This window comes from Paramormyrops kingsleyae, unplaced genomic scaffold, assembly GCF_048594095.1.
Source record: "Paramormyrops kingsleyae isolate MSU_618 unplaced genomic scaffold, PKINGS_0.4 ups338, whole genome shotgun sequence".
NCBI classification, from domain to species: Eukaryota; Metazoa; Chordata; class Actinopteri; order Osteoglossiformes; family Mormyridae; genus Paramormyrops; species Paramormyrops kingsleyae.
This window is the reverse complement of record NW_027326275.1, coordinates 1-15,837: the sequence shown is the minus strand read 5'-3', so window position 1 is coordinate 15,837 and position 15,837 is coordinate 1. Positions and strand designations below refer to the sequence as shown.

The window sequence follows — 15,837 nt, the reverse complement described above, 5'->3', positions numbered from 1 at the left end:
ATGGCCTGATTGACACAACGGTGCAGAAGGCTGGGATACCAGGCTTCTCAGGGTGCTTAGAACATACAAGCATAATATGGCACCAAATCCAATCTGCAAAACGGGAAGGAAGAGACCTGCATGTCTTATTCCTGGATTTAGCTAACGCTTTTGGATCTGTCCCCCACTCACTCATCTGGGCAACCTTTGATTTCTTTCATGTGCCAAAGAACATCGCGGACCTGGTCAGAAATTACTTCCAGGATTTGCAATTTTGCATAACAACAACAGCGTAAACAATATCATGGCAATTACTGGAAGTGGGGATAATGGCAGGGTGTACAATCTCCCCGTTAGCCTTTACCATGGCAATGGAGGTGATCATCTAGGCTTCCACGTGGGTGGTAGGAGGAGAACGCCTGCAGGATGGACAGCAACTACCACCTATTCGTGCCTACATGGATGACCTGACCACCCTGACCTCCACCATTCCATGCACCAAACGATTACTGAGAAAGCTTCATGAAAACATAACATGGGCTCGTATGAAGTTTAAACCCACACTGAAAAAAAAAAATTGTTGGATTAACATAAAAAATATATGTACATCGGTTGCACATATTAAAGTTATGTTTACTCAACATGATCTATATATGCAAAATGAACATGATTAATATATGTTCGAGGAATATGATTTATATATGCAAAATGAACATGATTAATATATGTTCGAGGAACATGATTTTATATGCAAAATGAACATGATTTATATATGTTCAAGGAACATGATTTATGTATGCTCAAGATACATAATTTGTTTGTTAAATGAACATAATCCATACATGTTAAAGCTACATAATTTGTTATACAACCATGATTTTGTTTTTTATTCATATGCAATGGTTTCAATAAAACTCATTTGGTTCTAAATTTTTGTAATACTATAGGCTGACTTTCCACAAATATATGGTGTACATCTACTGTAATGTCTACGACATGAATAACGTTTAAAAAGAAATAAGACAAGGAAAAATGCTACTTGCTGTAAATCAGTGTATTTTTCACAGCACAATTTCTCAGTTCTGGTTACAGAAACACAGCCTTCTCTGTGTGAAAATAAAAACAGCATAAATTTCATGAATAACATCCACTGTCAAGTGCAAAACGAGATGCCGTCAAACAGGTGCAGTGGAAAATGTGACCAGTAATGAAAATCATGAAGTAGTCAAAACGTACCTTTACAATTTTGGATTTCATTTTAAAAAGCAGTAAGACAATGGAAATCACTATAAATTTTAACAATTCAATTCATTTTTAAAAGTATGGGATGAACGGCTGACTGTGAACTATGACATTTCTTGTCAACAGACCAGATACTAGGGCTGCACGATAATCATCACACGATATGTACTGCGCATCTTGTCAGTAAAGCCGGTTCTGTAATCAGTGGTAAATTCCATCAGGTGTGTGATTTCACATGACAAGATGCGCAATACATATCGCGCGATGATTATCGTGCAGCCCTACCAGATACAGTAAAATCCAACAATTTGAGTAACCAAACAGGTTGAGTAAAAACGATGAACAGACGAATTAGACCAAAGCCTCCTTTTGTTTTGTTTTTTCAGTCTGAGAAACTCCAAGACAAATCACTATTATTTTTAACCAAACAATACTTTTACAGTGTTTTTTTTTTTTTTAAACAGTAAGATACATACAAACACACACATACAGCGTAAACCTTTGAACTGTTTGTAGGTTCTCTTTGAGAGTGTGTAAAATGAAAAACAATGGTCCTTAATCCAAGAGGCAGAACCAGCTTGTGCGTCTCCCTACCGTACCAGAAACACCTCACTCACAGAGTCTGTTTCTGAGAACTTAAGCTTTCATTGACAAACTACAGCCTTCTAGCTCCATTACTATTTTTTGAAGAACCTCAAAGGTGTATTTCATCTCAGGTGGGTAATTGAGATTTAAGGCATACATTAGTCCAAAGAGCATTGCCACAGCTAATGCAAAATTATCCAACCCTTGCAAAACTTTCTGGCCTTCAAGGACAATGCCGATGTCCTCAAATCTGTCCTGAGATTTGAGGATGTAGATTCCGACTGTGGTTTCTTGGATGGATTTTTGGACGAAGGCTTCATCGGCAGCCTGCAGAATGCACAGACAAAATGAGATTCAACATAACACTAGGCACAGCTCTAATATATAGCTTCAACTCATTTAATAATGAAAAATATGAACTTCTCTACAATGAGTCAAGAACAGTCCAAAAAAGCAGATTGCTGTTAAACTACCCTTGAACTGAGGTCTATGTTAGTCCTACAATTGTAGAGCCAAGATATCCAGTTGTGCAGCAATTCAAAGATAATCACAGAATGGATTGCTTGATGTGTGCTCTAGCACAGGTTAAAATATCAATTTATTAGAATTTGTAGGACCTAATTTAATGTTACAATGAGAAATTATTGCCTCAAAATGTCTATGCACTAAATAAAAAAGAAAAAAAGTTTGCATAGTAACAGTTCTATTTAAATCTGTATAGTTCTGAAGAACTCTTCATATGATATAATGGTTCTTTGTGGTAGAGTTCAGGATTCTTTTTCCTGCCTTCCTTTCCCAAATCTATAAAGGCTGCATCATTACTGGTTTTCTGGAGCCCAGCCATCTAATTAGGCAGACTGTCAACACTCAATAGGTAAATAATTGTATTCTTAAAAATGTCTATACATTAAATTTCAAATAATAACTGAATTTCTTTTGAGCATGTTTTTTTTATTTATTTTTCTTTTAGTTTGACAGAACATATAAGTGTGACCAGCTCTGTTTAATTAAGGATACATCTCTTCTAACAGAGATAATTTATGGATTTTTGTTATTACTTGGGATTAGGGTTGCCGTGGTGAGGAATTTTCCTCTACATGTAACAAAGAACCGTGCATTTTACTTTCACTTTTACATTAGCGGAAATTTGACATCATGAAATTCAAGCAACAACAAAATACAACACAGAACATAGAAGTTAAGAAAATTAATAAAAAAAATAAATAAATAAATAAAAAACAACAACTGTAATTTGTTGTTTTATATTAGGCATATAGCATGGTGTACCTATTTTTATTCGTTTTCTAAAAACAGGTGGGACCTGTTCAAGCCGGACGGGTTGCATCTGAACCATAGGGGAACCAGTGTATTGGGGAGGCGTATGTGCAGAATAGTTGAGGAATGTTTAAACTAGGGACTGGGGGGGCAGGGAGGTCAGTTAAGAATTTATGTGGGGAGAGACGGAAAGCCCAAATAAATATTAAAAGTAGACACTGTAAAAGGCCTACCATTAGTGGTCTGTATTTGAATGCTAGGAGTATTAGAAACAAAATAAATGACTTAGAGGCTTTAATTTCTTCAGACAATTACGACATTATAGGAATAACTGAAACATGGATGAGTGACAATGATGGTGATGAATATAATATGGATGGTTATACGTTGTTCCGTAGAGACCGGATAGGCAAGAAGGGAGGTGGTGTTGCAGTATACGTAAAAGAAAACTTGCAGGCAAGGGATCTCACTGATAAAAATAAAAATTCAGAAACTGTATGGATAAAACTTGATGCTAAAGATTCAAATGGCCTAATTGTCGGGGTTTGTTATAGAGCACCTAATGTAGCTGTAGAGGAAAGCAGAATGTTATATGATGATATCAGGATTATGAGTAATAAAAATGATGTGGTGGTTATGGGTGATTTTAATTTACCTGGGATACAGTGGGACACAGTCTCTGGCTCTTCTGTAAATGAACTTGAGATGGTGGAATTTGTACAGCATTGTTTTTTTACTCAGTTTGTTAATACTCCTACCAGGGGAGAAGCCCTTCTTGATCTTGTTTTCTGTAATAACCAGGATAGGATTGGAAAATTAGAGGTTTTAGACACCATTGTACGGTAGTGATCATAACATGGTTAAATTCGAGGTTAATTTTAGTGTCCGAAGAGCAAAGTCGAAATTAAAAGTGTACAATGTTAGGAAGGCTAACTTTAATGGTATGAGACGTAAATTAGAAACTGTAAACTGGACAGAGTTAAATAGCAAAACAGTTGAAGAGGCTTGGGAATTTTTCAAAAGCACATTGTTGCAAGTGCAAGAGGACTTCATACCTGTTTCCAGCAAAACTAAATCTAGGAAACGACAACCAAGGTGCTTTACTAAATTAAGGATAAAGTCAGGAGGAAAAGGGCTCTGTTCCACAATTGGAAAAAAACTAATGATTTCAAAATTAAGCAGGAGTATCTAAGTCTACAGGCAGAGTTAAAAAACGACATTAGGCTATCCAAGAGGGATGTAGAAAGAAAAATTGCATTGGAGGCTAAGCATGACAGTAAAGGTTTCTTCCAATATTTTAACTCCAAGAGAGCACTAAAAGCTGAAATCACTAATTTGCAGGATAGTAAGGGACTTATAATTGATAACGAAATCAATTATAAATATATTTTTCTTTGGACATCTCTAAAATTTCTCTTCTGGCATTTGTGTTGCTGGTCGCCATGGATACATATCCCATGTTGTGTAATTGAGTTTCATAATTAGATTTTTCTCCCTGTAATGACTACTAGCTTTGCACGAAAATTAACTCAGCTTGGCTCAATAATTTACAAAGTGTCTTTCATTAGGAATGTGAGAAATTATAATGTCTCCTAATACAAAACTAAATTGATCATTGCATGAATGCAGATGTTTTCCCCAAAACCCGTTACAAACATACAAAAACTCGTCAGTGTAACCCACTTTAAAATAAAACAAAAGATTCCAAAAGTTTATAATCTTACAATGAAATAAATTACATTGAAAAAATGTTCAAGTGCTTGGGCAGGTTTGCTGATGTGTACACGTATGCATGCTTGTCACAACTTTGTGTTATTACTGACAAAAATAAATAGATAAAATCAGTTATGTGAGGTAAACAGTCTTGGATATCACTCCTGAGTTACTTTCTGTAGTTAAAAGCTACCCGTCCTGTCCAGGAGAATGTGTAATTGTCTTGTGCCCTGCACTTACAGAAATAGATGTGTAGGTAAAATAAATGAATCTGACTATTATTATTATTTTTTTAAATGTTAAACTCGGTGGCCAGTTTATTAGGTACATCAGCTTGTTTAAGCAAACCTGCTCCTATGATCAGCTGTAATTGTATCATATACAGCACATAAAGTGAGTCAAGATGTTTAGTTACTGAAGTTACAGCATTAGAGGAGCTATAGGGCCTGATTTAAGTGGGTACCTAACACAATGGCCAATGGACATACAGTCGAGCACGGTTATTACGATTCGGCTTATAACGAAAACACTTCGATATAAATAACGCTTCGATTCCAAATCCCCGACCTTCTGTAACGTTAAATTCCTTAAAGAAAACACGCATATAGCGATTCTTTTATAGCGAAAATTCGGCTATAACGATGTCTACTGTCTTCCCCAAAAAAATATTTCAATGAATTTTTATTCGGTTATAACGATTTGCCTCAATCATTCCAGATTTAATAGTTTAAAATAAGTCCGACGTCAGCTTAATCGCGTAGCCAAAGCGAGCAGCAGTCAGTACAGTATGTACCTTTTTTCTGTGCGTAGCGTTCTACCACCATGTAATATGTTATCGATTTCGTGGTCCATACTAAATGTTTGTTTAATTACAAAATACACATTGCTTGATAGTAAACAAGATGTTTTATTTTGATCATTACATGAAACAAAGCTTCATAGACAGAACTAGAAGGTCAGTGTTATTTTATACAGTCATAATACATGTGCCTAGCGATCAGTCATAATACATAGCAATCTTACATGAAAATGGATATAACGAAATTCGGTTATAACGAAAGAAATCTGCCGGCCCCAGAAAATCGTAATAACCGTGCTCGACTGTATTTTAATTTGTGCCAGAAACCATGACACTACGATCAATATAGAGTTTTGAAACTTTATAAACTGCATACATACAAGACCTCTGTAATTGTAATTGTAAGCTGTAATTGGTTTGTAGACATAATTAAGACCTGGATTTAAAAGAACCTTTAGGATTAAACTGTCTCAGAAAACTTTTCTTCCAATTTCCATGTCAGAACACATAGCTAAACGTTGCATTCCAGAATAAGAATGTAACTGTAAATCGCTTCTTCATTCAAAGTATCAGTGGCAGTGGTTTTTCCCAGGTAAAAGTGTCAGAGAGAACTAAAAGTACTCCAAAAATATAACATTATATCATGCTCATTGAATACTGATTTTTTATAATACTGCTTTTTGCAATGGGTTTAGATAGATCATTTATAAAAATCCTTGTCACCTGGTTTGGTTCCAGTCATTGATACTAAGTACAGGTATAACCATCTCCATAATGTACGTACAGCTTACTTCTGGGTGGTATGGCTGGACTCATCCTAAACTAATATATGCACCCAATGTCATGTACGTCAAAACACGCAAACTGAGTATTCGTCATTTTCCATAATACATATAGTAATTTGTGTAAGATGGACTTACCTCCGGGTAGAAAGGGCTCTGCGATATGGAGAGGATCTGGAATGCAAGGACAGTTTAATACAACGGGGTTCCCTATGTCTAGAAAAACAGGGCTGGGCCCTAATATGGACACACCGATTCCAATTATGGAATTTAATTTCCTGCACAGAGGCTAAGTGTGATGCAGATTCCCATGACAGAGTCCTGTCAATGAATAACGTGACATTTTCCTATTTTAAAACTGTTCACGTGGATTTTATATTGATTTTGTTCATTTGTTATCAATTGTAATGTTGTTTTCCTCTTATATGACATTTAGAGGAGGCTGTATCAAACTGTCTTGCCCAAATATAATTAAGTTATCGTTTATTGTTTATGCTCTAAAACCCTCAGCAGAAGGGAATTTCACAATGGAGAAATGTGATTTTGGGCACCCCACCTGATATGTAAAAAATATGCGAATAACAAATGCAGTTATGTGTGGTGAGCAGCACAAGGAACAAACCTGTGTCCATCCGCCGTATAATGCCAACTAATAAGAACATAAATAGATCAAAATGTGGTGGACTCCATGTTTGCAATGTAAATAGGAAGATTCTGAGCCCCCTGCAACTGGCTGCCTGTCCTCTGCGCATTTTATGGATAGGTATAAAGACCTTTGATTATATTAGATCAAGAGTTAATGCATTATGCATTTTGAACAAAGGACACAGATGCAAGAACATTTGCAAGAGTGCACTGTGAGAAGAGAGAGGGGTTTGGCGGAAATAGGAATGGACAGTCAGGTGATTTGCTTTGCTTACTGATCTCATCTGTCACACACATCTACAACCGAAGAAATTCATGGAATCAGTGTTTTATTGGTCCACCTAACCTGAATGAAGCAACTATGCGCAGGGCTCTGAAAGTAGGTTTTCTGTGTACTGCTTTCTTTTCAATAAAAAACTCTGTTTCATATTAAAAAAATAAAATAAAAAAAATAATTGATAACGAAATTGATATAGTAAATGAGTTTAATGATTATTTTTCAAGGGTGTTCACAATAGAGAACACAAGTAACTTACCACCAATTAATACGAATACAGCATCATCTATGACCAATATATGTCATATAGGTTGATGTGATACTAAGCCTAGCTAAACTCAAAATAAATAAATCGCAGGGGCCTGATGGCATCTTACCTATAGTTTTAAAAGAGATGAGGGATATTATTAGCCAACCTTTAACTTTAATATTCCAGAAATCGTTATCTGCGGGTGTGGTACCATCAGATTGGAAGCATGCTAATATAACACCCATATTCAAAAAAGGGGATAGAAGTAATCCAGCAAACTATAGGCCAATCAGTTTAACTAGCATTACTGGAAAAATAATGGAAGCTATAATTCAAGTGAAAATGGTAGATTACCTAGATGCAAATAACATTATAAAGGATAGCCAACATGGATTTAGGAGAGGTAGATCCTGCTTAACGAATCTACTTGAGTTCTTTGAGGAAGCTACAAGTGAAATTGATCACAACAAGGCCTATGATGTGATTTACTTAGATTTCCAGAAGGCCTTTGATGTTGTCCCCCACAAACGGCTCTTGCTAAAGCTTAAAGCTGCAGGGATTTTAGGAACTGTGGCAGCTTGGATCAAAAACTGGCTAACTGACAGGAAGCAGCGAGTAGTTATTAGAGGCACAATGTCACAGTGGGCCTCCGTTCATAGTGGGGTACCGCAGGGTTCAATTTTAGGACCACTATTGTTCCTAATTTACATTAATGATATTGACACAAATACATACAGTAAACTGGTTAAATTTGCAGACGACACCAAGGTGGGCGGTGTAGCAGATACTGATCTAGCAGCAGAGAGGCTTCAACGGGATCTGGATTTAATTAGTGAATGGGCTGATACTTGGCAGATGAAATTTAACACAGATAAATGTAAGGTAATCCATGCAGGGAGCAGAAATATAAAGTACAGATATTTTATGGGTTCCACTGAAATAAAGGTAGCTGATTACGAGAAAGATCCCGGTATGTATGTTGATGCTTCCATGTCCCACTCTCGCCAGTGTGGGGAAGCAATAAAAAAGGCGAACAAAATGTTGGGTTATATCTCTAGGTGTGTGGAGTTTAAGTCAAGGGAGGTGATGTTACACTTATATAATTCCTTGGTAAGACCCCACCTAGAATACTGTGTGCAGGTTTGGTCACCATACCTCAAGAAGGACATTGCTGCCTTAGAAAAGGTGCAACGAAGAGCTACGAGAATGATTCCTGGTCTTAGAGGAATGTCTTATGAGGAGAGGTTAGCGGAACTGAATCTGTTTAGCCTTGAGCAAAGGAGACTAAGGGGGGATATGATTCAGGTCTATAAGATTCTAATGGGTCTGGATGCTGTTCAGCCAAATGACTATTTCAATATTAGTCTAAATACTAGAACTCGTGGCCATAAATGGAAATTAGCGGGAGAACATTTTAAAACAAATTTGAGGAAGCACTTCTTTACACAGCGTATAGTTAGAGTGTGGAATAGTCTTCCTGCTAGTGTAGTGGAAGCTAAAACCATGGGTTCCTTTGAATCAGAGCTAGATAAGATTTTAACAACTCTGAGCTATTAGTTAAGTTCTCCCCAAACGAGCTTGATGGGCCGAATGGCCTCCTCTCGTTTGTAAATTTCTTATGTTCTTATGTTGATTGATTGATTGATAAACCCTTTATTACTGTTGCAATGCACCATGTCACTAGTCACAAGTACCAGCGAAATACTGGCCATCAACCTGACCATACATATACAAACATCACATGCACAAATAGGGGGTAGACAGGTCAGGAAGACAGGGGACTATAGGAAAACTCAGAGAAACAAGATTACGCGAGGAGAGTGGAGGTGAATAAAAAAAAAGACAGCCCCCAGACTGTACTCCAGTAGGGAGTACAATATAGGAACAGAAAAAAAACACCTCAGCAATAAGCACATAGTCACCACATCTCACAACACCAAAGTCGAGACTTGCAACAGGGGTGGGGAATGGGGAGGTGGAGGTAGTCCAGCATAGACAAACAGCCATCCATTCCTGCAGCCGACGGCGCTGTACAAGGACACGCTCGTTCACGCTGGGGGTATGAAGCGGCGAAGGCGTGGGATGGGGGTAGGGTGTCCTTGTGGTTGGGGGAGAGGAATGCAAGAGAGTCTCGCTGCCTTGTTCTTCAGGGGGGAGTTGTTGAGCCCAGCAGAGGCCTTGGCCAAGGCCCGTGCTGATTAGGGGGGAGCCAAAAGAAGATAGAATAGGGTTGTTTGGGTTTTTGTGCGAGAAGCTGTAATTTCGCAGCTCCTCTAATGTCCACGCTGGTCCCCGCCGTCTAAAATCCTGTGCAAAGCCTTGAGCTCCTCCGTGATGTTATCCAATCTGCGGTCCATAGTCACGGTGATGTAATCAAATCTATGGTCATTTGAGACTGTGATGTTATCCAGTTTGCGATCTATAGCCATAGTCTGAGCGCCAACAGCTCTGCCAAGACCATCAATCAATTTGGCCAGCCTATTGGGGCGTTTTCTTCAGTTTCCGATAAACCAGGGCGATGCCTAATCCAATCAGCATAAGACCCGTTATCAAGGTTCCGAATAGGTAGATATCTTCGATGTCCTCCACGGAAAGAGCTGTCAGACACACGACCCTCCACTTCTCCCATCCGTCCATCGTGTAGCCAGCTGCGTATGTTCCTGCAGGACAGTCAGGTTCCCCCGAACCTGCGCTCCTCTGCGAGAAGATGGTGTCAATTGCATTGAGAGACCAGTTGATCAAATCCATAATTTCCTTAGTTTTGAAGAGCAGGGCTGAGAGGGTCTCTCGAGTATAGACAGTAAGACAGTAGACTAGACGAGACGAGAGAAGCAAAGCAGGGAAGATAAAGGGAGGGAGAGGGAGAGAAGTGCGTCCGCCTCCGCTGAGAGCCAGGTTAAAGAGAAAATTATTATGTTCTAAATAAAACTATGTTCTGCTTTGTATTTTGATGTAAAATTTCTGCTAATGTAAAAGTGAAAGTAAAATGCAGGGTTCTTTTTAAACTAGGCTATTTAAAAGCGAAGGAAGGAGGGAAAAGGGACAACTCAAACAAACTAAAAGCAAATAACTGTTTGTTGCCGAATTGCTGCAAATTTAAAAGTGAAAGTAAAAGTTTAAAGGAAAAGACGTAAAACTCAAACGTCTAGACCATTGTTGATACCGCTATTGCCGGTGTTGTTAAATGTCAATTAACTGGTGAGGAAATTTTCTCATCGCGGCAACCCAGATGAGATTTGTTTTAAAACCATTACAAAAAAAAAATAATAATCCTTAATTTTTTTTTTTTTTAATGGTGGTATATTTCATAGGCTATATTTTATTTATAATATACCATTTTAAAAAAGCATGCATTTTAACTAAAATATAACAGCTCATAAATATATATGTAATTCAATTCCACATTACATTCATGATATATTTGAATGCCAAACAAAAAGCATATTTTTGGGGGATTGCTGCGAGGATTGCTGGGATTGCTGCGAGAGAGTGGTGTTGAGCTGCAGCGATTGTTTGGGATTGTTTTTTGGAGTGTTTTGAGTGTTTGTGTGCTTTACCTGTTTACGTGGGTGGCTGTTTATTTCTATTTATTGTTCTTATTTCGGTCAGCGTGAGTGCTTGTCTGTCCTGTCTGTTAATCAACAGCGCGATTATTACCGACAGAGAGCTGCGGGTGTCGCGTGCGCGGCGTTTTTCTGTCCGCGTTTAAACTCCGTAACAAACACCCGCGGGGCGATTATAACTAATAACATCTAACGTCGGTATCGCTACCAAGCGTCGGAAAAGGACAGTTGCTCCTGAGCTTTGCTCGGTCGCCAGTCGGGGCCGGGAGGACATTTTCCACTTTTTTCCCGCTCCGGCAGTAGCCTGCTGTGAGGGGGTTTTTGTGGTTTTTCGACCTCCCAAGAGCAACTTCGATTTCGCCTTGTTTTTAGTTCATACTTGGTTCAGGCAGAAGTTCTTCTGGTAAGTAGTAGTAAGTTTATCAGGTTTAAAATTTTTAATAAAATAATAATTAAGTTCCGTTTTAACACAAGTAATAACTTATTTTAGTGTACTCCGCACGTTACTGCATTTATTGTTACGCAAATTAATCTTTATAGTTAAATACACTATATAAATTTACTGGGCTGGGAGTACGGGGTCATAGTGAGTTAGTTAATTATGGGGCCAGCTCAGTGTTGCGTTTGCAAGATGTTTGCCCTTCTGGACGTTAGTGTCCAGTCGGACTTCATCTGCGAGCGATGTAAGCTAGTGGACTCACTCATGGTCAAGGTTCGCGACCTTGAGGAGCAACTGGCTCGCATCCAATGCAACAGTGAGTTAGATGAGCTAGTTGATACGCCGTTTAGGGAGACGGTGTGTACGCCACTAACGGGGGGGAGGGAGAATGAAGAGCAGAGAGGTCGAGAGAGCTGGGTGACCGTAGGTCGTAGACGCAGGAAAAGGCGTACACACGTTACAGAGGCGGCATCACCTGAGGTGTCTGTGTCTAACAGGTTTCAGGTGCTTCCAGCTTTAGAGCCGGAAGGGACTGGGGAAGCAGGTGGGCCCTTGGGCACTGAGGAGCCCCCTCCCCCCAGAAAGAGGGAGGTTGTGGTAGTGGGGGATTCAATTATTAGGGGAGTAGACAGTTATGTGTGCACGCGTGATAGAGGGTCCCGTACGGTGTCTTGCCTGCCTGGTGCCCAGGTAGGAGACCTTCCAGATCGTGTGGACAAGCTTTTGGCCCCAGCTGGGGTGGATCCAGTTGTCGTGGTGCATGTTGGCACCAACGACATAGGCAAGGGTAGAAGGGCTGTTCTGCAGGATAAATTTATAGAAGTCGCCAATAAGCTTAGAAGCAGAACGTCCATGGTGGTATTTTCCGAAATACTCCCCGTGCCACGCGCAAGTGAGGCTAAGTTAGCTGAGATAAGGAGATTAAATGCGTGGCTAAAAGGATGGTGTAGGAAAGAGGGGTTTAGGTTTATGGGGCACTGGAGGACCTTCTGGAACAGGTGGGATCTGTTCAAGCCGGATGGGTTGCATCTGAACCGGAGGGGAACCAGTGTACTGGGAAGGCGTATTTGTAGAGTAGTTGAGGAATGTTTAAACTAGGGACTGGGGGGGCAGGGAGGTTAGTTAAGTATGTAACTGGGGGGAAACGGAAAGCCCAAAAAAATCATATTATAAGTAGGCACTGTAATAAGCCTACCCTTTGTTGTCTGTATTTAAACGCCAGGAGTATTAGGAATAAAATTCATGATTTAGAGGCTCTTATCTCATCGGACTCTTATGATATTATAGCAATAACTGAAACGTGGTTGAGTGATAAGGATGGACAAGAATATAATATGGATGGTTACACATTGTTCCGTAAAGACCGTATAGGTAAGAAGGGAGGTGGTGTTGCAGTATATGTAAAGGAAATCTTGCAGGCAAGGGAGCTTACTGATATAAGTAAAAGTACGGAAGCTATATGGGTAAAATTAGATGCTACAAACTCAAATAGCCTAATTGTCGGTGTTTGTTACAGAGCACCCAATGTAGCTGCTGAGGAAAGCAGATTGTTATACAGTGATATTAGGATTATGAGCAATAAAAATGATGTGGTAGTTATGGGTGATTTTAATCTACCGGGGATACAGTGGGACATTGTTGCTGGCTCTTCTGAAAATGAACTTGAGATGGTGGAATTAGTACAGGATTGTTTTTTTACTCAGTTTGTTAACACCCCTACCAGGGGAGATGCCATTCTTGATCTTGTTTTGTCTAATAACCAGGACAGGATTGGTAAATTAGATGTTTTAGAACCACTTGACAGTAGCGATCATAACATGGTTAAATTTGAGGTTAAGTTTAGTGCCCGAAGAGCAAAGTCCAAATCAAAAATATATAATGTTAGGAAGGCTAACTTCAATTGTATGAGATTAAAACTAGAAACCGTGAACTGGATGGAGTTAAATAACAAAACTGTTGAAGAGGCATGGGAATTTTTTAAAAGCACATTATTGCAAGTACAAGAGGACTTCATACCTGTTTCTAGCAAGAATAAATCTAGGAAATTGCAACCTAGGTGGTTTAATAGGGACATAAAGTATAAAGTAAGGAGGAAAAGGGCTTTGTTCCAGAGATGGAAAATAACTGATGATGACATAATAAAGCAAGAGTATCTAAATCTACAGGCTGAATTAAAAAATGACATTAGACGAGCTAAAAGGAATGTCGAAAGGAAGATCGCATTGGAGGCTAAGGATGACGTTAAAAGTTTCTTCCAGTATTTTAACTCTAAAAGAGCTCTAAAAGCTGAAATTACTAATCTGCAGGATAGTAAGGGTCTTATAATTGAAAACGACATTGACATAGTAAATGAGTTCAATGATAGTTTTGCACGGGTATTCACTGTCGAGGACACTAGTAACTTACCAGTTCTTATTACTAATTCAACATCGTCTATAACTAATATATATATAACTGAAGCTGATGTTTTGCAAAGCCTAGCTAAGCTCAAAATAAATAAATCACAGGGCCCTGATGGCATCTTACCTATAGTGTTAAAAGAGATGAGGGATATTATTTGCCGACCCTTAACATTACTGTTTCAAAAATCCTTATCTGAAGGTGTGGTACCTTCTGATTGGAAGCATGCCAACATAACGCCCATTTTCAAAAAAGGGGATAGAAGTAATTTGTCAAACTATAGGCCAATCAGTCTAACTTGTATAACTGGTAAAGTTATGGAGGCTATAATCAAAGAGAAAATGGTAGATTACCTGGACTCAAATAACATTTTGAGGGATAGCCAGCATGGATTTAGGAGAGGTAGATCCTGTTTAACAAATCTGTTGGAGTTTTTTGAGGAAGCTACTCAGGAAGTTGATGATAAGAAGGCCTATGATGTCATCTATTTAGATTTCCAAAAGGCTTTTGATGTTGTTCCCCACAAGAGGCTCTCACTTAAACTCAAAGCGACAGGTATTTTAGGAACTGTAGCGACTTGGATTGATAACTGGTTAACGGATAGGAAGCAGCGAGTAGTTATAAGAGGCTCGATGTCACAGTGGGCCTGCGTTCATAGTGGGGTACCGCAGGGTTCAATTTTAGGACCACTTTTGTTCCTAATTTACATAAATGATATAGACACCAATATATACAGTAAACTGGTGAAATTTGCAGATGACACCAAGGTGGGTGGTGTAGCAGATACTGAACTAGCGGCTCAGCAGCTACAGCGGGATCTTAATTTAATTAGTGACTGGGCTGACACCTGGCAGATGAAATTTAACATAGACAAATGTAAGGTACTCCATGTAGGGAGCAGAAATATAAAGTACAGGTATTTTATGGGACCTACTGAAATAAAGGTAGCTGATTATGAGAAAGACCTTGGTGTGTATGTTGATGCTTCCATGTCTCATTCTCGCCAGTGTGGGGAAGCAATAAAAAAGGCCAATAGGATGTTGGGGTACATCTCCAGGTGTGTGGAGTTTAAGTCAAGGGAGGTAATGCTAAGATTATACAATTCCTTGGTGAGACCTCACCTAGAATATTGTGTACAGGTTTGGTCACCATATCTTAAAAAGGACATAGCGGCCTTAGAAAAGGTGCAGCGTAGGGCCACAAGAATGATTCCTGGTCTTAGAGGAATGTCATACGAGGAAAGGTTATTTGAGCTAAATCTGTTCAGCCTCAAGCAAAGGAGACTGAGGGGGGACATGATCCAGGTCTATAAGATTCTAACAGGTTTGGATGCTGTTCAACCGAATAGTTACTTCAGCATTAGTTCAAATACAAGAACTCGTGGCCATAGGTGGAAATTAGCGGGAGAACATTTCAAACTGGATTTAAGGAAGCACTTCTTTACACAGCGTGTAGTCAGAGTATGGAATAGTCTTCCTGATAACGTAGTGCAAGCTGAATCCTTGGGTTCCTTTAAATCAGAGCTAGATAAGATTTTAACAACTCTGAGCTATTAGTTAAGTTCTCCCCAAGCGAGCTCGATGGGCCGAATGGCCTCCTCTCGTTTGTATAGTTCTTATGTTCTTATGTTCTTATGTTCTTATGTTCTTATATTAATTTTTGTAAACTAGTTGTGTGACGAGACACTTATCCCACGAGACAAGACTTTTAGACTTTTTAAAATAAATCCTCAATTGTAAAATATATTGGAGGAAAAAAAACCAAAAAAAAAAACCTGTATTTAATTCAACAAAAATATTCCAAAAAATGTAGGTGCATTTTGTAATCAACTTTTTGATTTGTTACATGCAGTAATAAACAACACGTGAACACTGGAAAAAATTGTGTC

The 15,837-nt window shown here is 38.9% G+C and overlaps 1 long non-coding RNA gene across 1 annotated transcript; it reads right to left on the bottom strand.

Annotated features, from left to right (window-relative positions):
- Positions 1–1,015: 1,015 nt before the first annotated feature.
- Positions 1,016–6,658, bottom strand: LOC111837810 (uncharacterized). Its single transcript, XR_011989213.1, has 3 exons — positions 6,514–6,658; positions 3,737–3,869; positions 1,016–2,133 (listed from the first exon to the last, which is right to left on the bottom strand). It is a non-coding gene; the product is annotated as an uncharacterized lncRNA (long non-coding RNA).
- Between the last annotated feature and the right edge of the window lie 9,179 nt (positions 6,659–15,837).